This window comes from Mytilus trossulus, chromosome 1 (assembly GCF_036588685.1).
Source record: "Mytilus trossulus isolate FHL-02 chromosome 1, PNRI_Mtr1.1.1.hap1, whole genome shotgun sequence".
NCBI classification, from domain to species: Eukaryota; Metazoa; Mollusca; class Bivalvia; order Mytilida; family Mytilidae; genus Mytilus; species Mytilus trossulus.
The window spans coordinates 90,131,582-90,157,994 of NC_086373.1; the positions used below are offsets into that span (position 1 = coordinate 90,131,582).

The 26,413-nt window shown below is 30.4% G+C and overlaps 1 long non-coding RNA gene across 1 annotated transcript; it reads right to left on the minus strand.

Annotated features, from left to right (window-relative positions):
• Window positions 1-289: 289 nt before the first annotated feature.
• On the minus strand, window positions 290-26,413 carry LOC134711068 (uncharacterized). Its single transcript, XR_010106138.1, has 4 exons — window positions 26,302-26,413; window positions 6,319-6,570; window positions 3,275-3,473; window positions 290-344 (listed from the first exon to the last, which is right to left on the minus strand). It is a non-coding gene; the product is annotated as an uncharacterized LOC134711068 (long non-coding RNA).

Genomic DNA, 26,413 nt, shown 5'->3' on the forward strand with positions numbered 1-26,413 from the left:
TTACATTGGTTGATATTGGCTTGAAATATTTTTGTCCAGTTAATTAACCATAAAAAGTCCATAAACCTCTCTTAAAATTGTAAAAAGCTATTAGTACAAAAATATAAGCTGTCAATTGAAAAAGTAGCTGACATATTTTGATACATTCAACAGAAATAGCTTACGGACATTTTCTAACGTTTTTATTAAATGGATTGTCTCATTAACAGTCATGATGATCAGAGAGCCGGAAAAAGAGTTCTGTGAGATAGTCATATCTACATATTAGGACTATAATTTACCTTGTCTTTTCTGTAACAGTCTGGGTGGCTTTATTGGACATACAACGTAGAGCAGGTGCTTGTCTGGAAAATGAAATAAGCAGTTCTTCAATAATTTAAATAAAAAGATAAATACTCTTTATAATCATGCCACTTTCAATGTTATGGAAATCCTTAAATTTTATGCCAAAACACCTTCTTTGACATTGTTGGGTTGGTGTTGTTGTGTATGAAGATATTTATAATGCTGCAATTCCTTACACTAACCAGTACACTCCTAACAAAATTACACATCTAATTGGGTTTTCAAAGGAGTCATTTAAAATTTTTATTTGATGTTATTAAAGAGATAATTTCCATTCAGTTAGAAATATTTAAACCATGCAATACTTCAGAAAGACAACAGTTTATCAACACTCCAGTGAGAACTGACCACTTGACCATCATGTTAGAGGTCAAACTTACAATTAAGTGCAGATTGAAAGATTAAAGTGAAAAGGTTAATTGTGCAAATGTTGCTAATTGTGCTCATCCTTTATAATTTTCAGATGTGATGGTCAAGTGGTCAAAGTGAGTAATTTACAATGAAATAGACACACCTCTCAGTGGTAGATAAAAGAAAAGTAATTAATTTAATATAAAAGCTTTTGACAAGAATCTGTTTTGCCATCTTAACATCAATAAAATAAGATAGTGTGAAGAAACAATTAGTATTGCATTACTTATCATAATTATAACATAAAATGGCCAGAGTCTGGCACTAAATAAATACCATTATCTTTATGTTTTGGTTAATCTTTTTCCTAGCATAGTTGGTGGTATTTCAGGCTACAGCTTAAAGCCAAGGATGTATAACTAACAAATATACTCCTTGTTAAAGCTTAACTTTTGTGATTATAAAAAATATGAAAGAACTCTAACAATAAGAAATGTTTGTTAATTTTGTTGCTCTCTAGTAAGACACCAAATTTACAACCCAAGGAAAAACAAATTTCCTACTCTTGTTTGATGTGTACTAAACCACATATTCAAGAACACGTAAGTTAATCGGCTCATCTCTGATTCTAAAAAGTTTGCTGTAAACAATCAGACCATTTTTACATTAATCTTTAGATAAATTTAATCTGAAATTCTGTGGTCAGACATAAACTGTCTTGGACAAGGTAACATATTTAAAAATGTTAATTCCAGAAAATACCCGATCCTTTCCTTAAAAATAAAGCTGAAAGCAATATGTAAGACAAAGAATCTGTATTGTTAATTGACCATTATGTAGACACTCGTACAGATTATTATGTGGTCAGATTAAAATTTAAACAAATGGCTAAAACCATTTTGAACTTTTGACTTACAGTAATAAATATAGTGATTAATAACTTGTAAGAAGATTAGTCTGCTGACAACAGCTTACTTTTGTGTGGTTTACAATGTAACTTTAACATGCTTACAACATGTGGAACAGAACAACAGAACAGACACGTTTAGAGGCTATGTTAGAAGCAGATTAAAATATGCAACAGAAGTCAATACGTCAAAATCAAACATAACATTGTCCACTTCTTTCTGTAATAAATGGAAAATCTGACAGAATTGAACAGAACAACAGAACAGACACTTTTAGAAGCTATTTTTGAAATAAAATCAAAATATGCAACAGAAGTCACTACGTCAAAATCAAACATAACATTGTCAACTTCCTTCAATGATAAATGAGAAATTGAACTGAAAGTTTTTCATGCTGCCTGCTTATGAATTTATACTCCACAAAAATATATAAGGTTATATCTATTATCCAGTTTAGAACACTTATATGATTTGGGAAATAAGGATTTTCAACAGCACAAGATATTTTGAAAAATTCAAAGCAGCTTTATACAGATTTGTACAAGCATTTTAAAACACAAGACTTGAATTTCTTGCTCAGCAGCAAACTATTTCTTTATCCTTGAATTTTGTATTTCAATACCCCTCTTTTTAAACAAAAATAAAACATAATGTTTATAACAAAAGAGATTCCTTGTGATAATAGACAATGCATGACAGAGATAATGCTTAGTAATACCAGAGTGCTAATTGTACAACTTAATAGTGTATAATTGATTTTTTTCTTCACAAAAAATATATATTTAATGATCAGAATATTAATAATTAATAACTGTTACCAGAATGAATTTCCTGATTCTCACATTAATTGTATTTAACATGACTGTTCTGTTGAATCACAACAATTAACCATAGCACATTAAACACAGTGATCAATACACATAAAAATATATAAGTGTCAACTAGTCGACAATATAAATGGTGACAGAAGGTTGTTTAAAGTCCAGCGGCCAATTAAATTCATATTCAGGATGAGAACATAATGTTGGAATATGAACCCTGCCTTGAAATAGACCAACACGCTGAGAGTCATTTTTAATATGCAAATTTTCAAGGTAACAGTCCCCTAGGAAGACAAGTCCCCCTCTTAGGACACATTATTCTGACCCAGACCCAACCCTTCTTTGCTTTTACTGCTTTATGCCAAGTGCTTGGCAGAGAAGTAGCAAATATAAATTTTCAAGTCGTTGGTTTAACATAACCTTGTACTTAACCAACAACCTTCTACACATGAAGCAGGCACACTACCACAGTAGACACATTTTAATAACTAAGAGGTGTTATTTTTTATTTATTTTCCTTCCATCTTTTAATCAAGCTAGTAATTATGAGTTAACTCAATCCAGAAAAATCATAGCGGACCATGATTAAAAAGGGAGGGTATATATCTGAAACTAGAGGCTCCAAGGAACTAGTATAGAAACAAGAGGCTCCAAGGAACTTATTGGATGGTAACTGAGCACTCAACCTTTACTTAACCTGGGACAGTGGTGTAACATTGATGAATAGATGGAAGCAAGTTGCATAATACTTGGAACCTTTAATTTTTCACCTTCAACCTCTTGTAATGATTCTTAATATCACTTTTTCTCATTGTTCAATATAATCTTATATCCACACATTGCACATACCTTCAGCTTCTCTGGAATAGTACTGGAATGATGAGTTTTAAAACATTTACGTTGTGTAACAAGTATGGAGCACTAAGACAGTTTATGAACTGTTTGATCGATGATGACATCGAAAGTCTAACAGGTACTTCTTAATTAACAGAGCAATCACCTTATGAACGACCTCCACCTTTTTCCTTGACATTCCATCTTTACATGTCTGTAAAAGAAAAATAGACATGTAAATCTTTTCCACAATATGTTTATTTCTTACGTGAGAAAGGAATGTTTTAATATATTCACTTTTTGAAGTATTGATAATAAAGTACTGCATAAATTACTTGACAACAAGAAAACACCCTGAGAAACAATTGGTTGGAAAAGAATTTTGACCATATTTTTTTCTTCTTTTTTCATGAAAAAGTGATGTGCACATTTACATATGATGCCTGATAATTATGAAAAGTTACATTTCAGTCCAGTAAACTGTAGTAGTCTCTGCACTTACAATATACGGGGGTTCAAAAAGTTTTGTGGTGCCAATGCACCTTTTTTTCAATTTTCATGAAATTTGATTTGCACATCTAAAACTTTCATGAAAGGAATTGACATATAGAAAAACTGAAAAAAAGTTCCAGATTAGAAGATATATGACCTAATGGACCGTTCGTTTTCCTGTTTGAATGGTTTTACACTAGTCATTTCTGGAGCCCTTTATAGCTTGCTGTTTGGTGTGAGCCAAGGCTCTGTTTTGAAGACCGTACTTTGACCTACAATAGTATACTTTTACAAATTGTGACTTTGATTGAGAGTTGTCTCATTGGCACTCATACCCCATCTTCTTATATCTAATTAATATGATAATAAATGTATCAAAAAATCTATCTTTGTAAACCTATGAGCCTGATAATTCTCCTTGCAAAATTTGAAATTGTGACAGCCATTCCCGAACTAAAAAAGATTGTGACAAAAATTATTAAAAATTTGGTCATGTTATTTTACCAATTTAAAATAGATGATTTCCATCACTAGATCATTCTTTTAAATCTTGTCTTGCTGATTATTTATGTTGTTGACACTTTTTTCTATCATATGTAGTTTTCAAGATTATTGCAACAAAAACATATGCTTGTAGGTGGTAAATAATTACGATTAAGGGGCAGTAACTACTTTTTGGAGGAGATCCACAGTCATTTGAAGTTAAATTTCTGTAGATCTTATATTGTTGACTACTGTTTATACAGTTTCTCTTTATTCATTTCAATAGTTAATAACAAAATTTAATTTTTTTTTTTATCAAAAATGGCATTTAAGGGCAATAACTCTATCAAAGAGTTGAGAATTTCGTGCATGTTAACTTATTGGTAAATGTGTTTTTTCTGAATTGTTTTTCTATTTAGAATCCTCTCTGTTTACAACTATTTGAAAATGGCAGAGAAATAGAGAAAAAATTGGCTGAGTTTTTTCATACTCTGTTGTTTACCAATTAATGTAAAACAAAATCATGTCTTTGGTATATGTTGGATAAAAACATTGAGAAGGAACCAATCGTATAAGATATTTATGATATAACCAAAAACAAGATTATAAACAATAATCTGAGGTATGTAATGTGTATTGAGTGGACAGGTGATTGATATATGAGGTTAAAAGAAAGTCTGTGAAGTCAGTCAGGGCACATGAACCAAAACAATACTGAGATATTTACTTGTCAACACATAAATATGTAAGCTTATTCTGTATGTGCCTGTCCAAAGTCAGGAGACTGTAACTCAGTGGTTGTTGTTTGTTGCTGTATAGCATTTTTTTGGGTACATAAATCAGTCTGTTGGTTTTCTCATTTGAATATTCACATTTTTTTATGTTCAGGCTTTTATAGCTTGCTATGCAGTATGGGTTATTTTCCATTGTTGAAGGCCATTCAGTAACCTCAGGTGTTATTTGAGATCTGTGATGAATAGTTGTCTCATTAGAAATTCTACCACATCTCCTTATTTTATTTGTCTCATTGGAAGTTATACTACCTCTCCTTATTTTATTTGTCTCATTGGAAATTATACCACCTCTCCTTATTATATTTGTCTCATTGGAAATTATACCACCTCTCCTTATTTTACTTGTCTCATTGGAAGTTATACCACATCTCCTTATGTAATTTGTCTCATTGGAAATTCTACCATGTCTCCTTATGTAATTTATCTCATATTGGAAATTATACCACATCTCCTTATTTTTTTTGTCTCGTTGGAAATTATACCACCTCTCCTTATTTTATTTGTCTCATTGGAAATTATACCATGTCTCCTTATGTAATTTGTCTCATATTGAAAATTCTACCACATCTCCCTCTGTAATTTACCTCATATTAGAAATTCTACCATGTCTCCTTATTTTATATCAATCTCTATGATTGGTACTTTGTATATGTTGTCTTTTTGTTAGCTATGTTTTGTGCTTCATGCTGATCTGATGAAAAGTCATCTCAATCCTAGCCATCTGATATGATTTGTCTTATGGTGTGGTGTTACACCACTATCTTAGGTTTGGGCAGGGTATGGTGCTAACAAACATGTTCAACAGATTGTTTATGTACCTGTTCAAATTCATGATGTTTGTTGTTGGTTGCTGAAAGCCATATTTGTTTTCCTCTATTGTTTCCATAGATTAGGATTTTGGTTTCCATTTTTGAATATTGTTTCTTTTTTTTTTCATTTTGGGGTATTATAGCTTACAATATGGTATGGGTTTTGCTGATTTTGTAAGTTGACATATAGTTGGTAACATCCAATCTTTTTCTCTGATTCAAAGTTGTCTCATTGGCAATCATACTACATCTTCTTATATCTATATAAAACTTGATCAAATGTTTCATTTTCCGTTTTTTTTTTTTTATATCTGTGCATTCAATAATAAGAAACATTGATTTAATAATTTTCTAAAGAAAATATCATACTGCGCAATAAAACTTCTAGTATCCTTGAAAATCTGTAGTATCAAAAAAAATATGTTACAATACTATTATGTGCATTATTATTATGTGCACAATTAACTGCATGTATCTGCACCTTTGCATTGTCCATCCTATCCTCAAGCTGTTGCACAATACCTTGTGGTTTCATTCATCTTCAGGTGTTACTCTATAATGAAAGTGTGATCAGTTTTTACCTGAATAACACAGACCCAGACAACTTAATCTCCTATCAAAGCCAGGTAATTCTTTATATACTATACATCTCATTAACCAATATCATAGTATCAACCTAGATCATTTGCTGCAGCTGTCAACATCACAAGATACAATGTAAATAGTCCATAACCTGAAAAGACACCAGTACTTAAATTACAGAAAGGCTGCAGCAAATACCATATTACCATTTGACCCAAAAATCTAGAGAAAATTAAACACAAATTTGATCATTGAATTTCCATTGTATTATAATATATAGTTATCTTCATTAATTAGACAAAGGTTAGTTTCCAGATGCCCATAGGACCAAGGGTATATAACCTTTTCAACATTGAATAGTTTAAGTAATTAACTTTCAATAAAGACATTTAATTCGTATTATTATACTGCACTGTAACTTTGTGCAGGTACAATTATTGGGACAATGTTAAAACAAACATTCTTAATTAAAACTGCGACCGAATCTTGTGATTGTCACCATTTATACCAGATGACAATTAATAAAGATTTTTCTTTGAAATTCAAAAGTGCTATAATTTGATAAGGTTTGTTTTTACTTTATACAATTGCCAAACAGTTATTTAGTCAAAATACTGTTTGCCATGGGGGCAAAGTCTTATTTTTATTTGATTCAAATAAAAACATGCTGTCATATCCTTTTAATTTTATAAGGTCTTTTTATCTTAAATTAAAGAAAAGCATTTTTTCACCTCAGTATGTCAACATATTTTTGCCAAATCACCAGTTAATATCTACAAAATTCTTGGTACTAGTAACTAGTAAAACAAATGCTTTCATTAATATTGTGGATATGTCATTACTTCCATACCACATATGAGACAATGTAAGCAATTTCTTTTGTTAGAGGTTGTTCTAACATGAAAATTCAATTTTATATCTTTCAGATAAATTTATTGTTGGTTGCTTAACATCCAGTGGCAAATATTTCATGCATGTTACAATTGTAAAGGAAGAAGATCTTTTAGTTTGGCTTTGTTCAAACAGTAAAACCTGTATAAAATTTCATCATTCATACAAGTGAAACTGAACTGATAAGAGAGTACAACTTTAACTTAACCCTTTCCTCCATAATGACGCCTTTTGACGCCACCCCCTTTACTCCATAATGACGCCTTTTGACGCCTGTGTAGTACCTCAGTTGAAACACTTCGACTACAAAGTGTCTGCAGTTGACTTAATAAAGTTTGTATCCAATATGAAAAGGAATATCATAGGAATATCCAACTTAAATTTATTTGATGAAATAGTTGTTTTTCACAATGCTTTAATACTTCAAATCATAAGTTCAGCATTTTATCAAAAAAATCCTATGCGAAACAAGTATGCAAAAAAAAAATTTCAATGGAGGAAAGGGTTCTTAATTCAAACATATTACTACAGGGTGACAAACAGAGAGTAAACTGACAGGAAAATTGTGTTAGTATAGAGGTGACCTTTATAGCAGGTTTGACTGTTACTTCAAAGATTTTATTAGTTGACAAAAAGAAGACATAAAGTGATTGCAATACAGTGTATTAACTAAATTTCCTTATTTTGTCTACCAGTGCTTAGCAATATTTAAAAAAATCCATTTATCGAAATTGTTTTAAATCTCAGATTCCAACTTTCTCAGCTGAAGTTGACCTTGAAATATTTCATGACCTTCATAATTTCACATTTAAGATACATCATGTCATGACTTCTATAAGTAAAAAGCCAGGTCAAATTTACTTTATCAATTTGGTCCTAAAATATTTCAGGAAATATAATCTAAGGAGCTCCCTAATAATATATTTCAGAACCTCCAAAATTCAATTATAAGATAACCATAGCTATTTATTGAGGTCCACAATCATTTCAGGACATCCACAATTTCAATGTCAGGATATCCTTTAATATTTATCAATCTCTATTCTGTATACTTTGAGCAAGTTCTCATGTAAATAGTTGAAAGTTTATGAGAGCTTTTTGCCAGAGGAAATATATATCATGTTCTTGGATGGATGACATCAGGACTAAAAATAGAGTCAAAAGCTTCCTTTTAGTACAAAAGTCCTCTGTAATTGTATAAATAAACAATTTGTGCTATTAAAAAGTAATATCTTCTAAAGATAAGACTTACTCAAAAGAAATGACAAGCTGAAGGCAATAAATAACTTTCTTGAAAAACTTATAGACCACATTTAACAATATAAAAAATTGAACAATAGTTGAATTTGATGGGATGCTAATATATTTTCCTCTTCAAAGTATTCCATCTTAATGTGACAGGATGTTAGCCGCCCTTTATCTAACTGACTTGTAGACCAGAAAAATAGCCATTTTCCAGTCTGCTTCAGAGATTGTATATGTTATAATCCCAAAAGGGTATTATTTGGGTCAGTAAATCATCCGTAAAAAGATAAGCCCTTTTCCGAATAATAGCTGAAATTTTCTACTTGAATATTCACAGAGTCTAATCTACACTTGTTTCACTTCTTAGGAAGTTAGGGTTTACAAGCAATTACTATTATACATGTTTTAAATACTATTAGCAAGTCTTTTTTTTAAAGGTTACAGTTGAAAGCTGAGATTAGTGTAAGATATAGATATTTTTATTGTACTGATTTTGATACCAAAAAAAATGTTTTATTTCAAGATGATTTTTTTTTTTTTTTTTGGACTACACAGTGAACACCTTTTCATGATGCAGCATCAATTTTTTTCACTCAAACTGACCGCAATGATGAAAAATGTCAGTTTATTTCAAAATAAAGGTTGTGGTCGGTATACAAAACAATCCAACACAATCTAAAGCTCCAAGACTCCATAAGGAAAAAAAGTTCAACAAGTCTTGAAATATTATAGGAATATTTTTATTTTTTTTTACATTATGAAGGCATTTCTAAATAGACAAAGAAAATCAAGATTTTTAATTCATCTTTATCATTATGATAGAGTATGAACAAAATATCTTAGTAAATAGAAATAGCTTTCATCTTCTGCATTTATTTTCATGCATACACATATATACCAAGTGGTATAAGAAGACTTAACAGACTTTTAGTTTATCTTACAACAAAGATTTGTAAGACTGTTCATACCTGGTCACGTAGGTTTTCACCGGAAATAATTTGATATTGTATTCTAATGGGTACGTAAACATATCAAAAATGTTTTTCATGGTAATGTATATTGTATTTAAAAATATTGCAAATTTAAAAAAGAACTGTATCAAGTTTAGTTGTTTCATTTCTGATAGTTTGTTACAAGTAAAAAACCAACCACTAAACAACTACTGAATTTATCATTGTTAACCTCATACTGTCACATTTTTTGCAATTATATATTAACATTGCAAAAAGTTATGAATCAAAAGTTATTAGTATATTGTATTATAATGTTTTGCATGTTTTTAGACCATTTGACTTATTTGAACTCTATAATTTACAATTTGATGATTCTAAACTGGTATGTGCATGTCCCAAGCCAGGTCAACTGTTATATAGGCTGTTTTGTGAGTGATCTTCCTATTTTTGGTTAACTTGTGTTTTCTTGCAAACTATCACATTTTAAAATGCTTAGCCCAAATCTTCGTTCATTACATCTTAGATCAATACATGTATCCGTGGTAACAGTAAAATTCGGTTAATGTATTTTGTGAATGAAAATTGAAATTTGCACTTCGAAGTTCACCTGAGCCAATCCTACATGTGTTTTACCTGGAACAGATAACAGTATTTAACCACTTCCTTTATAATAAAGCGACAAAATGATTTTGTACTAGGTTGGATTTAAGGACAACAGGTTCCATGCTGTAATTTATTAAATCAGACATGAAATATAACAGCTTGTACTTAAATATGCATATGTAAACCCGGATTTAAATATTAATATACTGAAGTATATTGACTTGGAGATGTTGCACTTCTATTTTTACTTTTTCTTTATAAAAACGCTCAAAAAATGTCCTAATATTTAAATCACAACTGCAGGTTTACCGCAAAGATGAAAGATCAGTTATCAGTACACTAGGTATATTGATAAACTCCTGTTTTCATCTTGTACCATATGAAAACAATAACTTAAAAGGATATTGGTTTAACCTAGAAAAAAATATTTTTGTAGAATTCATATGCTGTGATGCTACCTTTTTATCTAAATTGAAATTTCTGCCTCATTAACTCCAACATATCTGAGAAATTGTATTAGAATAAGTCATAGTCAGGACCATGTTGTTCAGTGGTTGTTGTAAGTTAGTGTGGTTCATAAGTGTTTCACATTTCTTGTTTTTACAGTTAGTTTTACTGGCTTGCTGTTCTGTGAGAGCCAAGGCTCCATGTTGAAGGCTGTACTTTGACTGATAATTGTTTCCTTTATAAACATTGTGACTTGGATGGAGAGTTGTCTCTTAGGCTCCCATGCCACATCATTGTATATATTATACTGTTGCTTATTACTGTTTCAACTTTTTGAGTGAGGAAAAATCGAAAGGAACTTTATATCTCCATAGAAAGATCTTGTTTTTTATATTGAATTAATTAAAAGTCTTAAATACAATAGTGCAAACTAATAGCAAATTCAGGTTGAAAAAAGAGCACAAGGTTTAACATTTACTTAAACTAACTTTTTCAAATGTATATATGATCTTATACAGATAATTCCCTTATAATCATATAAAAATAAGCCCAAATATATCAATGCATTTAAAGAACATTCTAATGACTAAAAAATGTCATACTAATATTGGTTTCTGATCAAAATAAAAATTGTCTTAAAACCAGTTCATGTCACAGATGTCAAAGAATATTTATTAAATGGCATTTTATTTATTCCATATATTATAAACATTGTACTTTGAAGTTCACCTGAACTAGAAAGTAAGAATTGAGAATAGTAAATATCAAGAACATTTTATAGTATTATGGAAATGATGTAGTGAATACTTTTATAATTTGATCCATCCAGATATTTTTACATTTATAATTACATTTGTAAGCTCTTGCTGGGTATATTTTATTTCCACTTCTTATATAGAACTGCACATGGGATAATTTATATCAAGTATTAATCAAGTGGATTTATGAATAAATCCACTAGCACTATTGGTCCGAGAACACAATTAATTCGTAGTGCATTTCTTTTAGAACATAAATGAAAATAAAAAAAATCCCACCTGCGCTTTCTCAAAGAAACTTTTACAGTGTGTTGTACTACTTTTGGGACAAAATATATCAAATTTATAGAAAACTTCATCGCCTCTAACTCAAAATATGGACAATTTTATGTTTAGGGCGTCTTGAAATCTTTTGACAGCTTCCGAAGTGCTCATTTTCAACCTTTTTCAGCTGGACCAAATCACTACTTTCCTTTAAAATTCTGGACCCAAATTTGTTTACAGTGTAATTTCATCCCCCTACTTGCAATTTGAGGCAGTGAACATGGAGAAATAAATTTGGAAGGGGTATAAAAATTAATGGCAAGTAACCCACTGTCAACACTAGGGACTATATTTGTGAACAACGAAAAACAAGGGACGACAATGGTGGTCTCGGACCTAATAGGGTAGAAAGAGTTGACAAATCTTAAAAAAACTTGGTATGAACAAAGCTTAATGTATTATAACACTGCTTACAAAGTGTCATGACAATAGGATGTATATTATAGACATTAAGTTAAGTTCTATACTCATCTTTGCGTGTAAAATTTTGACGTTAAAATTGAAAAATTTCAACTATCAACATTTGGGGCTTTAAAAATTAAAATATTGCAAAAAAATACTTTTTAAATGCCTTAATATATAACTTATCATGTACTTAAAGAAATAGAGTACTCATTTGATTTATCAGACTTGGCATAATTATTCAAAAGTCAAATTTATATGAGCCTGCGCCTAAAAATTCAGGTTTTTCAATGAAGGAGAGCCTTACATGAAGATGTAATATTTTTCAGCAATTTTAAATTTGTGAAGCTTTTTGGTTATAAATAATCCTTACATATGTATTTAAAGTACTTTAAATGGAAAGAAAAGTTACAAATAACATATCATATTAGTTTAAAAGGGTCTTAGGCCAAGTAAGACTAGAAAAAAATTAGGGTCAATTAAGGCCGTGCCACATATTTACATTAAAAAATGCATATTGAGGCTATAAGAAATAAAAATTTGTGTCTTTTTTATCATTTCTATACTCATGTGACATGATACAACAAATCTGAGCACAAAAAGACTCTTGCAATTAACTTTTCTTACAAGCAGTATGGGCTGAAACAAAGATTTTTGCCTTTTTAGGGAAAAACTTGCATGCAATTTATTCTCAACAGGCTTATATTTAAACCACTTGCTATCCTACAGAAGAAAAGAAATATATTATGTGAAATGGAACAGGAACAATAGACATTGTAAAGTGCATTTAATACAAATTTAGTGAGGTCTCTAATATGGACATCAAATTTTATATACCAAGCTCCCCACTATTGCCTTCATCCAAACAAGGCGTTAGACAAGGGTCCTTTATACAACACATTTTGCACATTTTATCTAAGATAAACTTCTTTTCTGTAGATTCAGAGTTCATAAATAAGTAAAAGAAGCAGGTAAAGGCATAGAAACACAAATATTGACACATAAAAACCTGTCAGATAGAAAGTCAGGATGCCATTTATGCATCAATATTGAAAAAGTTATAAAATGCCTATTTTGACCATAAAATGCCAAAATTGGTCGTTTTTGCAGAAATTCTATAAAATAAAAGTTTAAATCCTTTAGTTTCATGCTATTTGACAAGTTGACACCATCAAATCATTTAGGGAAGTTGCCAGAGTACAAATTATAAATTTACAGATTTCACCTCTTAGGTCCGAGAACACAATTAATTCGTAGTGCATTTCTTTTAGAACATAAATGAAAATAAAAAAAATCCCACCTGCGCTTTCTCAAAGAAACTTTTACAGTGTGTTGTACTACTTTTGGGACAAAATATATCAAATTTATAGAAAACTTCATCGCCTCTAACTCAAAATATGGACAATTTTATGTTTAGGGCGTCTTGAAATCTTTTGACAGCTTCCGAAGTGCTCATTTTCAACCTTTTTCAGCTGGACCAAATCACTACTTTCCTTTAAAATTCTGGACCCAAATTTGTTTACAGTGTAATTTCATCCCCCTACTTGCAATTTGAGGCAGTGAACATGGAGAAATAAATTTGGAAGGGGTATAAAAATTAATGGCAAGTAACCCACTGTCAACACTAGGGACTATATTTGTGAACAACGAAAAACAAGGGACGACAATGGTGGTCTCGGACCTATTGACCTAAAGCAAATTAAGTTCAAAGGCTGCATAAATTTGTAGTAAATATTAAAAGTTGGATATCATTTTCATTGTAAAATGTTCCAACTTTATTTAAATTTTAAATCACTACAATCCTGTAATTTAATTGTTAAATTGGACATGAAATATGTTGCTTGGAAAAATGCCCTTTTCATTAAGAAAAATTGAAATTAAAAAACAATACAAAGGATGAATTGAGTTGTTTATAATGTAGCATGTTGCTTTCATTCTTCCTGAAAGAAAATATACCTGATTACACCTGCTTATATCCCCATCATATTATATTTTATGAAACGGAAGACTCATATAACCAAATCGAAGGCCATAGAGAGACCTAAAATTGCTTATGTCTATGTCTCTGGTGGAGATTTGTCTAATTGGCAATCACACCACATCTTCATTATTTTTATGTAGGGCAATAACCTGCATTCATAAAGTAATTATAAACAAATTATATTTATATTTCATAATTCTATATTATCAACATACATAAAAAAAATCCTATGTTACATTCTAATGCTGTATGTTTAGGCTAGCATTTTAAATCATTTACAGTTAGGTATTCTAAGATGCAAAAAAAGTTGCTTCTTATAGGAAACCAACTTCAAAACTCCCTATGAACACTTCAATAAAGGATAGCAACCTGATACTGACAAGAGGAAAAGGGAAAAAGAAATGCAACCTGTGGACTGAAAGCAAGGGGAAAGACAATCAAGAGCATGGCATGAAGTATAATTCTATTCTTTACATAAATCTGCACTAATCCAGTCAAAATAAACATGTATAGCATTTCATTTGTTTACAAACAAAAAATTAAAACAAAACTTCTTTGTTATATTTGAACAATTAAAGCTTTTACTAAAACCTGTCAAGATCACATTTTGTTATATATATATGTGTTAGCATGATTGAATTTCAAATTGAATTGTTTCAATTTAATGATTTGAAAATTACTGACAGAGAGTAAAAAGGGTACCTTCCGAATTTTAATGTTTTATTTCAAAATATTCACCAATGAGCCTGTAATGTTTCCCTTACATAGATATAGGAAGATGTGGTGTGAGTGCCAATGAGACAACTCTCCATCAAAATAACAATTTAAAAATTAAACCATTATAGGTTAAAGTACGGCCTTCAACACGGAGCCTTGGCTCACACCGATATATACTTGTATATAATACTCTACCCAGCTTAATTAAAATATATCTAATTTCCCAGTATCAAGATGTCATCTTTAAAATTCTTCAATTCTGCATTGGCATCAATATCAAGACTAAAAAAAAGTCGTGCGATAATGATCAATGCAGCTTAAATATAAAACAAACAAATAAGAAAAGCAGAAAACAAACCATAAACCAGAAAGAAAATTAAGTGATCTTGTAAAGCTTAATATCCAGTCAATCAGAAAATCTGAGACATGATTCAAATGTATTTACTATCATATACAAGCAGTAGCTGACCAAAATAGTAAAGGCAATTAAACATGTATTTGCCTCTGACATTTTGAATGCATTTGAAATCCATTGATGGAAATGAAAAATGAAGAAACATATCTTTAGGGCATCAAAGCTCAAACTATATTGAAACATTAATTTTGTACAGATTGATATCATTTTTATGTATAAAAAGGACTGGAATTCCAAATTTAATTTACATGGTCATTATAAATCTTTGTGAACCTATTGCTTTACTTTGGCTGCGCCAGTTTGTTTCCTGCAATATTTATAACTTGCTGTATGAAATCTACTCTGAAATATAGCAGCTGATTTCAAAATAAATAGTTTAAATAAAAAGCTTGTTTTAACATAACTGTGAGAATTCTTTGATAAATTAATATGTTGTACTGTTTTTAGATGTTTAGCTGTGCAGTGTTTGTCATCTGTAATAAAAAATTGTCGAAAATAAAACTTTCCCTAAACTTCTTTTTATAACCCCTCCTAGCAACAATTTTCTGTATAAACAATATGAAATGTTGTAATCCAACAAAAAAAAGAGGGTTAATGATAAAAACAACTACTTTAATCTTGTCCCATCTATAATTTTTCACTGAAACAAATTATATTTTTTGTCATTTTTAATTCAGAATCAAACCATTTATTTTCCTTAAAACTCATGCCCCCATACAATAAATGAACGGTTGGTGCCTTATCTAGTAAAGAAGTGTTTAGAAGTTTAAATAATTTACAGTAATCTAGCTGTACTTTAAAACATTTATCTTAGATATAGTAAGGGTGTCATATTCAGCTTGTTGTCTTTCTTTTCTACAAACTGGTCGATACTGGGAAACCCCAAGATTTTCTGAAAATTAAAAATTTTACAAAACAGAAATGAGCAAAAATGAATCATGAGTTCAAAGGTCACAACTTTAGACAAAATCAATTACCTCTAAATATGTTTGCTTACAGTAAAGCTTATATTTACTAACTTGTTGAAGGACCATAAATCTAACTGCTGTATAATAATCTTTCTAGCCAACCACTAAATACCTTAAGAAGCATTCAAAGGTGTACTAAAAAAACTTGGGGATAGAAAAGATCAGAAATAAATCCCAGATAAGGTGATTTTATGGGAAAGTAAATCTTAAAAATAAAGATAAAATTCAAATAACTTGTGTAATAATTTTACTATCTTTGATTATTTATCATAAAGATCTTTGTATTACAAATATGTATTGTGAACGATGGCCATTATTTCTTGGTGAAACAGACATTCAACTTGTGACACTGCATAAAAGGGAGAAAATGTCTTTTTGGTTACTTTTACTGTTGGGTTGTTGCGTCATTGACATGAACCATGCATGCAAACTCCTTTAATTCATATATATTTGAGACTGCCAATTAAAGAAGATATTAAGACTAGCATATTACATAGAATAAAATCAGATGAATTTTTGGTATTTTTGTCATTGGATTGTTGTCTCATTATCTGAGATACCAGTGTACGACACATTTTCTTTTGTCAATATGATATGATTCCCATTGCATGCATTATTTCAACATAAAGATCAAAAGTAAAAATATAAAACAATGGTAAACACAGAAAAGTTGCTATTTCAAAGAGATTTCAGATAGTTGTGTAACAATGTAACAAAATGTAAAGAAGGGAAGAAAGACATCCGATCTCTAAAAAGAGTTTCTCTATCTTCTTAAGCTAACAATACATCTAACTGTTTATATTTATCTAATCATTTGACAAGGTATTTGTCATAATCTTACTGATTTACCTTTAATCCCCATTTGTTTATTTTTCTCATTAGGAAATAGCAAACAATTGAGGCGATTTGACTGGACAATGATATGACATACTTGAGAATGATGTGTGAACTTTACCATTGTCCAAAACTAAAGGATAAAGTGACTCACACATGCAGATAGAGCTCTCTTATTCAAACTTAAAAATCTAAAATGTATATACTTAAAAGGCATTTTAAATCTTGCTTATCTTAAGAAGATAAGTTATCATTTAGGTTTTAAAATGAAAGAAGTTAGAATATTTCATTTTGAAAGATACAAATTTGGCGGGTCTCCATTCATCAGCTAAATCATCTTCACAACTCCAACAAAATTTAGTGTTTTTGGCTGATCACTATGTCAGTATAGACAAGTTATGAACACAAAGCTGTTTTCTTTCAAATTATTTTGAATAAAACTAGCATAAAATAATTATATCATTGTAAATTACAATGCGATTATAAATAATTGGGAAACACATTTTAAATAATTTCATGGCATTCAAACTTATTAAATTTAGAAAATATATAAGCATGCTTTTTTAAATTTTAACAAAATTTAAGGGCCAAATTTTGAGAAAATAAGACGGTATGTACTAGTAAACCAAATTTTGACCTGGACTAGCTTAAGATAACTGTGAAACTGACAATGAAGATGTCCTATTTCACAAACTTTTTAAGCAGGATGTTTACACTATATCACAGATTTTATACAAATATTAGCTTAATTATAGCAAATATTGATACACGAATTTGTGCAATCATGTTTAAATTTATCAAGAGAGAAAATAAAACGGTGTGACCATAGATATATTAAAACATTCAAAATGGACAGCAATAAACCACTTAAACACAAACAAGTTTTCCCAAAAAAACAATACCTATAAATATCACTCAACTTAAAATAGTTTGGTAGCAAGGAAAAATAGTTTCAACTCTGATACTGGGAACTTAAATTATAAGACCGGAAAAGATAATGATTCTGAAGCTTCAAATTACATCACGTAGTAAATCACTACTTGTACTAAGTACTGTTTGTCACGATTTCCTGGAAATCTTAGATGAAAGAAGACTTCTTCAGTGTTTTAACAAAATTACAATATAGGCAAATAATAAAAAATACATAAAAATAAGTAAATCTGAGATGTACTTGGGTTATAGAAATTATATTATGAAATTATAAATGCACTAAGAAAAAAGACTAAAAAGACAAAAATCCTTTGTTGAGGTGATGTCTCAATAGCCAGACACCCCACAATTTCTTTCATTCATATTTGAACTACGTTTTTAAATATTTTCTTTCGGTAGAAAACTTATCGTTGCCAATAAAAATGAACTTTTAAATACCATGATATGAAAAGATAATTATCTTGAAGCATGAAAATTATGTAACTTGACATATTCTAAGCTATTACCTGCTTTTATCATTTTTAAAATCATTTCATTATTGTTTGGAAGGTCCTTCACTTATCATTGATAGAATATGCTATACAAATACACAAGCACTTCATGCACTATAAGCGTACCAAATAGTTTTTAATAGATTCATGTCTTTTATCAAGATATAATTATGTTTACCAAATAATATTTATATGTTGAGCAACTGAGATACTCATATAAGACAGGAAAGTGATCACAATAAGGCAATGTAAAAGCATTCATTAATTTTTACACAACAATAAGGGTTACCTTTTCAGAAGTAGCTTGATACCATGCTTTACAAAAAGGACTCAATGCTTTAAGGAAAAGAAGGAATTATCATTAGAATTCTTTATGTGGTAGCTGATACAAAACAAAAATTGCAAATATTTCATAATATTACTTTAGATAATGCATTTATTTTTAAAGAAAGAGAATTAAACAGGTTTTAAAATGTAAGTACATGTATGAAAATGTAGAAAAGTACTAAGGTCTAGATACAGGCTAATAGCAAATCATCTTACTATCAATGCTTGGTTCTAAATAATGTTGTTTAAGCTAGATTGTTGTCCAAAAAGTGTAATCCCATTAAGAGATTAATCACTGAAAATTCTTAATATAAAAATTGTGAAAATAAGGATCCATTTATAAGTAAAAAAAACTTTGACCAAAGCATATTCAACCACTCTTTGAAAATTTGGTATCGTGTCATTTTTCTAAATGAACAATATATACAGGAACTGTAACTCTTTAGTGTCTGACTGATAGAACCAGTATGGGACATACAGACTGAACATATGTAACAAAAAAAGGACCAAGTAAAATACAGCATGTATCTGTACAATATAAAGATGTTGAAAGGCTGAATGAAAAGTACACACAGAAGCTTGAAAACTGTGAAGAGCATTCAGCACAGTGCAGCTCAATAGCTGTATACATATATGTTGAGAAAACTTTATACATACAAAAGGATTCAAAAAAGTATATAAAACTTCAGTCAAATGGTCCCATATCTGTACACACAAATATATGTAATAAGAAACTTGTAAGTTTTATCAAAACTCAATACATATCTGTTTTAAAATTGACAATCCCTATTTTCATATTTCTATGGTAATATTTCTTAAGGTTTATGTTGAAAGTAAGTCTAACTTAATGGATCAAATGTACTTCTTCAACTTAAAATATTCAAAATAAAAATTACCATGATATTTAAAAGATGAATTAAATAATGTGTTATATTATAGAACCCATGTAAATATGATTCAACAAATCTATTCACTTTACAATGATACAAAAAAAATGTCATCAAAATTTAAATTTTATAGTCTTGCACACTTATTTATTAACCACAAACCATAGGTGTTTAAACTTTGTCTAGGTCATATTCAGATTTTTCGATGCACCTCAAAGGTCAAGTTAAAGAATTTTGTCAAAATTTAACTGTTAAGCATCGATAAATCACTGTTAAGATCAACGCTATCAAATTTCTTGTATAGGTAGCTGATACCCGTTATACAAACCCTACCCCTTCAATTTGATTGGTTAACTTAAAAGTAGTCCCTTCAAATTTACATATAAAGTGTTACGGACTAAACAGATGAGTGAACAATCTTATTATGAATGAGAATCAATGTGAGTCCTCCTACGAGACGACAAGTCATAGTAAACATAAATATATTGACATCATTATTTAAATCATGGTTACTGTTTGTCTACTTTGTTCCCTATGATACCCAGTTCGCTGACAGAAAATGAACAGTATACAAATAGTTTAATAATATATGTGAATAAAAGAAGATGTGGTGTATATGTCATTATAGTATACTACAGATTAAGTCCTTTCAAACTAAACATAGACCAATAGCAAGTAGTGTACCATTCAAATCAATTCAACATTTTATTTTATTTTATTACAGTGACAAAATAAGTTTTGTAAAGTACTTTTCAGGATAAAAGAATTAAGAGCATAAATAGAAAGAAATATCCAAAATAAAAACTTAACTAAAAAACTTGACCGAAAACAAACAAAACATCACATAAGATTTGTAAATATATTTTAAATTTAAAGAGTCTAATAACAGGGACAATATTGAGAATAACATGTGAATGCCAAGAGTGCTCTGACAACACATGACTGAAACCTTAAAAATATGAAGATGTGTTATGAGACAACTATCCACCACAGACCAAATAATGTAGAAGTTAACAACTATATGCTACTGTATGGGCCTTTAGAAATGAGTAAAAGATACAAAATTAACATCAGTATACATTAATATCCCTTTATGTCTTTCCTTAACCATAGGTATATACTTCTCTTAATCTGTTCACAATTAAGAAAAATATATGGAATACTTTTTTACAAATAAAAATTACAAGAAAAGAGTTAGACTAGCTCACTGAAGTGCCAAAAAACATCTCTAATTTGCTTTACCACAAATTGGAGATGGTTGTTTTTTATTTGGTAAACTTTATAAATGTACATTGTATGGTAACTGTTTTAATGAAGTCTTAATATACTTTCATTCACCAGTAAGCCTGACTGATATAAAAAGATTTGTACCTTAACCTGGCTGATTATGTTTATCTGAAAAAGATTCAAAAATACATATTCTGATCACATAGAATTTTTTTTTTTAACTTCCGACCCTTACTGTGCAACCGGCTGTATTGACTTTTTATATTTAAAAATTAAACATTATATTGGGTAAATTTTGTTGTTGAAATTTATTTGAATTTTTCCATAAATGGGGTGTTTACCTCATGTAATACAATGTAAAGCGCCTGGTCATTAGATATTTATTTACAAGTTAGAAATTTATTCTAACAAATCTCTACATGACTATTAACTTTTGTAAACATATGAAAATGAAAAATATAAGTCAGATAAAAAACAAAATTCTGACCTAAATAAACACTGAACTCTTAAAGTGGTACATGTAAACCATGGTAAATTGATAATTTGTCACATCAAGATATTTTGATGGAAATATATGACTTTACATTCTTTTTGAGTATCAAAACTTCTACAATTTGAAGAAAGGTTAGGCCTTGCTCATCCTTCAAAGTATCAAAACTTTCATCATCTGATAGATGGAGAGGCAATGGCCCCTGTTCAAAAAATTTATTTTTTTACAGCATATTGGCTTTCATTTTTGTGCAGGAATCTGCATGTGCAGGTATGGCAGGCCCTGAGCATCTTCAGGTATCAATGCAAGGTGGACCATTACCCTCTACTAGAGATCAAGTTTAAGTTAATTACTACATTACGATATGATAAATTAGCAAGGGGAAACAAATATTTTTGGTCAAACTCTTTAATAATGAAAATAAATGAATGAATTTATCCATGCAGACTAATTAGCATATTAGATTTTCCTCCTTACTGCTTTTTACCAAACCCTCTTAAAATGCACTTACTGTGCTTATTTCTTAAAGCCTCTATACTTGACAATGTTAACTAAAGAGTATAACAAATTCATTTCTAGTTGATTAACCCTTTTCTTTGATATTTTGCACCTATTCTATGTGAAGACAATTCATTGACCATTAAAGTAGAATAATATTTGACATTTGCAATCTATCATATACTTAAAACATCAAACACTTTTAAAATCTATTCAATTGGTGTATTTGACACAAGTTTAAGGATATTTACTAGTTCAATCTAAATTAACCATAAATATGACATTTGTAATACATCATTAAATATGAGCCTAAAATCATTTCATGATGTATTTTTGAGGATTTTTATGTTTCAACTATGAACCAGTAATGTCCATTTAAGAAAACATTTATGCTTAAGGTCAAGTATCATACACTATGCAGCTTTAACAGATGGACAGAAAGGCTTAAAAGTTTTGACAGTTTTAAATGCACATAGTAACCACAATTTTTAATATATTCTGTATTAAAGCAAAAAAAAAACAAAAGAGTAAAGTAAAACTAGAGGCTCTAAAGAGCCTGTGTCGCTCACCTTGGTCTATGTGCATATTAAACAAAGGACACAAATGGATTCATGACAAAATTGTATTTTGGTGATGGTGATGTGTTTGAAGTTCTTACTTTACTGAACGATTTTGCTTCTTACAATTATATCTATCATGAACTTTGCCCATTAGTAACAGAGAACTATATTTGGTAAAAATTTACATATAAATTTACCAAATTAATGAAAATTGTTAAAAATTGACTATAAAGGGCAATAACTCCTTAAGGGGTCAATTGACCATTTAGGTCATGTTGACTTATTTGTAGATCTTACTTTGCTGAACATTATTGCTGTTTACAGTTTATCGCTATCTATAATAGTATTCAAGATAACCAAAAACGGCAAAATTTCTTTAAAAATTACCAATTGGAGGGCAGCAACCCAACAACCGGTTGTCCAATTCATCTGAAAAATTCAGGGCAGATAGATATTGACTTGATTAACAATTTAACTTCTTGTCAGATTTGCTCTAGATGCTTTGGTTTCATAGTTATAAGCAAAAAACTGCATTTTACCCCTATGTTCTATTTTTAGCCGTGGCGGCCATCTTGGTTGAATGGCCAGGTCATCGGACACATTTTTCAAACTAGATACCCCAAAGATGATTGTGGCCTAGTAGTTTCAGTGGAGATTTTGTAAAAGATTACTTAGATTTATGAAAAATAGTTAAAGATTGACTATAAAGGGCAATAACTCCTAAAGGGGTCAACTGACCATTTTGGTCATGTTGACTTATTTGTAGATCTTACTTTGCTGAACATTATTGCTGTTTACAATTTATCTCTATCTATAATAATATTCAAGATAATAACCAAAAACAGCAAAATTTCCTCAAAATTACCAATTCAGGGGCAGCAACCCAACAACCGATTGACCGATTCATCTGAAAATTTCAGGGCAGATAGTTCTTGACCTGATAAATATTTTTATCCATGTCAGATTTCCTCAAAATGCTTTGGTTTTTGAGTTATAAGCCAAAAACTGCATTTTACCCCTATGTTCTATTTTTAGCGGTGGCGGCCATCTTGGTTGGTTGACCAGGTCACGCCACACATTTTTTAAACTAGATACCCCAAAGATGATTGTGGCCAAGTTTGGATTAATTTGGCCAAGTAGTTTCAGAGGAGAAGATTTTTATAAAAGATTACTTTAATTTACGAAAAATGGTTAAAAATTGACTATAAAGGGCAATAACTCCTAAACGGGTCAACTGACCATTTTGGTCATGTTGACTTATTTGTAGATCTTACTTTGCTGAACTTTATTGCTGTTTATAGTTTATCTCTATCTATAATAATATTCAAGATAATAACCAAAAACAGCAAAATTTCCTCAAAATTACCAATTCAGGGGCAGCAACCCAACAACCGATTGACCGATTCATCTGAAAATTTTAGGGCAGATAGATCTTGACCTGATAAACATTTTTATCCCATGTCAGATTTCCTCAAAATGCTTTGGTTTTTGAGTTATAAGCCAAAAACTGCATTTTACCCCTTTGTTCTATTTTTAGCCGTGGCCGCCATCTTGGTTGGTTGACCAGGTCACGCCACACATTTTTTAAACTAGATACCCCAAAGATGATTGTGGCCAAGTTTGGATTAATTTGGCCAAGTAGTTTCAGAGGAGAAGATTTTTGTAAAAGATTACTTTAATTAACGAAAAATGGTTAAAAATTGACTATAAAGGGCAATAACTCCTAAACGGGTCAACTGACCATTTTGGTCATGTTGACTTATTTGTAGATCTTACTTTGCTGAACATTATTGCTGTTTACAGTTTATCTCTAACTATAATAATATTCAAGATAATAACCAAAAACAGCAAAATTTCTTCAAAATTACCAATTCAGGGGCAGCAACCCAACAACCCATTGACCGATTCATCTGAAAATTTCAGGGCAGATAGATCTTGACCTGATAAACATTTTTACCCCGTGTCAGATTTGCTCTAAATCCTTTGGTTTTTGAGATATAAGCCAAAAACTGCATTTTACCCTTATGTTCTATTTTTAGCCGTGGCGGCCATCTTGGTTTGTTGACCGGGTCACGCCACACATTTTTAAAACTAGATACCCCAATGATGATTGTGGCCAAGTTTGGTTTGATTTGGCCCAGTAGTTTCAGAGGAGAAGATTTTTGTAAAAGTTAACGACGACGGACGACGACGATGACGGACGACGACGACGACGGACGACGACGGACGACGACGGACGACGACGGACGACGGACGCCAAGTGATGAGAAAAGCTCACTTGGCCCTTCGGGCCAGGTGAGCTAAAAAGAGAATAGTCTATATTGGTAAATTTCATATTCTTGATTCTTTAAAAACTGGTTTTCAATAAACTGCCACAAAAATTGGGAATGAGATCTTTAGGGGTTGTCAAACAGTGTAGACGAATCTTGCTGCATAAAGAATACCTATCCTTCATTTATATATCATTCCAGTGCATTATGCAGAAATAAGTGCATTGTTTGGAATTATTAAAATGAAAAGAATTTTATTAAAACATACTGAGTGACACAGTGACCTGAAGGATGAACTACTCTTAGAATCAGATGAATGTCGATATCCATCTGATCTGGTCTGATAGTCAAAGTCAATGAAGACCGCTATCGCCCTATATCATCAACATCTACCTCGTCCATTCAGACTAACGATAGCGTGATATACAATTCATTCAGCCTTATGATCAGGAGAGAAAAAATGAAACCATGAATGACAAAATTTAGTCGAAACCAACTATTTTTCAATTCAGTGAAGATTCATTGAATTATCATACATTTGAATCAACTTTCTTTTAAAATCTGTGAGCCATTATTTCGTACATTGACTGGAGAAAATGATAGAGGAAGATACCATACTTAACCTATATATTCATATCAATGGAAAGAAAAAGGGCTGACCGTTTACCTTCAACTGCAAGATAATGACAAAAAATAAATAAAAAATCCACTTCAAAAACTATTACAAAAAATTAGTTGCTGCTTTAAAGGTTTTAAAGAATCCCTTTAACAGTTTTGAAAATTTATGTTATTCACTTGTTTAATACATTTTGTACCATACTATATATATTCCTCATGTAATTGTATATTTTTTCTCCATCAAATTCGTGATAGAAATATTTAAACTACCAGACTATAGTCCATTGTATATACTAGAGATAATGTAAAGTAGATAAAAACAGTTTCAAATTTTTGTTTGTGTTTCAAGGTTTTAATTGCTTTTGCCTTTTTAAGTTAATTAGACCAAAATTCATTAACACCTGAATTTTATCCTCAAAAAAGGTTATTTTTTTATATAGTAACAATAGATATACAAAAGATCTTCCGTTTAATTACCTTTCATTTGATGCATGTAACTTCAAACATTTAATGGACTATATCAACGTCAAGAACCTTAAAATTGTTGTTGACATGCAACAATATCTACGTATGAACACAAACAAATTGTTTTCTTATAGCATCTACTCTATTGTTACCAAATTATATGTTTAAAAAAAGATTATAATCATAAGCATCTAAAATAACGTGCAGAGGATATGATCTATTGTATGGATAATTATTGAAAACGTTTCTAGTAGTATTCTGTGGTAGGTTTAAAGTATGATCTGTGGTGGGGTCATCCTTTACAACCTTTCCCCGTCAACAGTATTGTGACTTATCATGGCGTAACATCGGTATTTTGTCTGATATAACAGTAGCGTTTTACTGTATCAAATGATTGATACAATCCCAATACTGACTCAATCCCAAATCTTTGTTGTATTCCCCACACATGATATTTTACCTTCTGTCAAAGTCAACATAACTGCCACTTTCAGTTCTTAGCTTTGTTTGACAGAATAACATATTGTGATGGACTTGATGTGAACTTTGTTGTACGTAATAACTAGTACCTTGCTTTTTACCTTCTATAAGCCATGCTTTTTGGCATCTCTCTGCATTTCCTGCATACAAATGCAACAGTCATAAGTCACTCAAGTCAATCTGGTACTGTTGTACTAGCATCTTAGAACATTC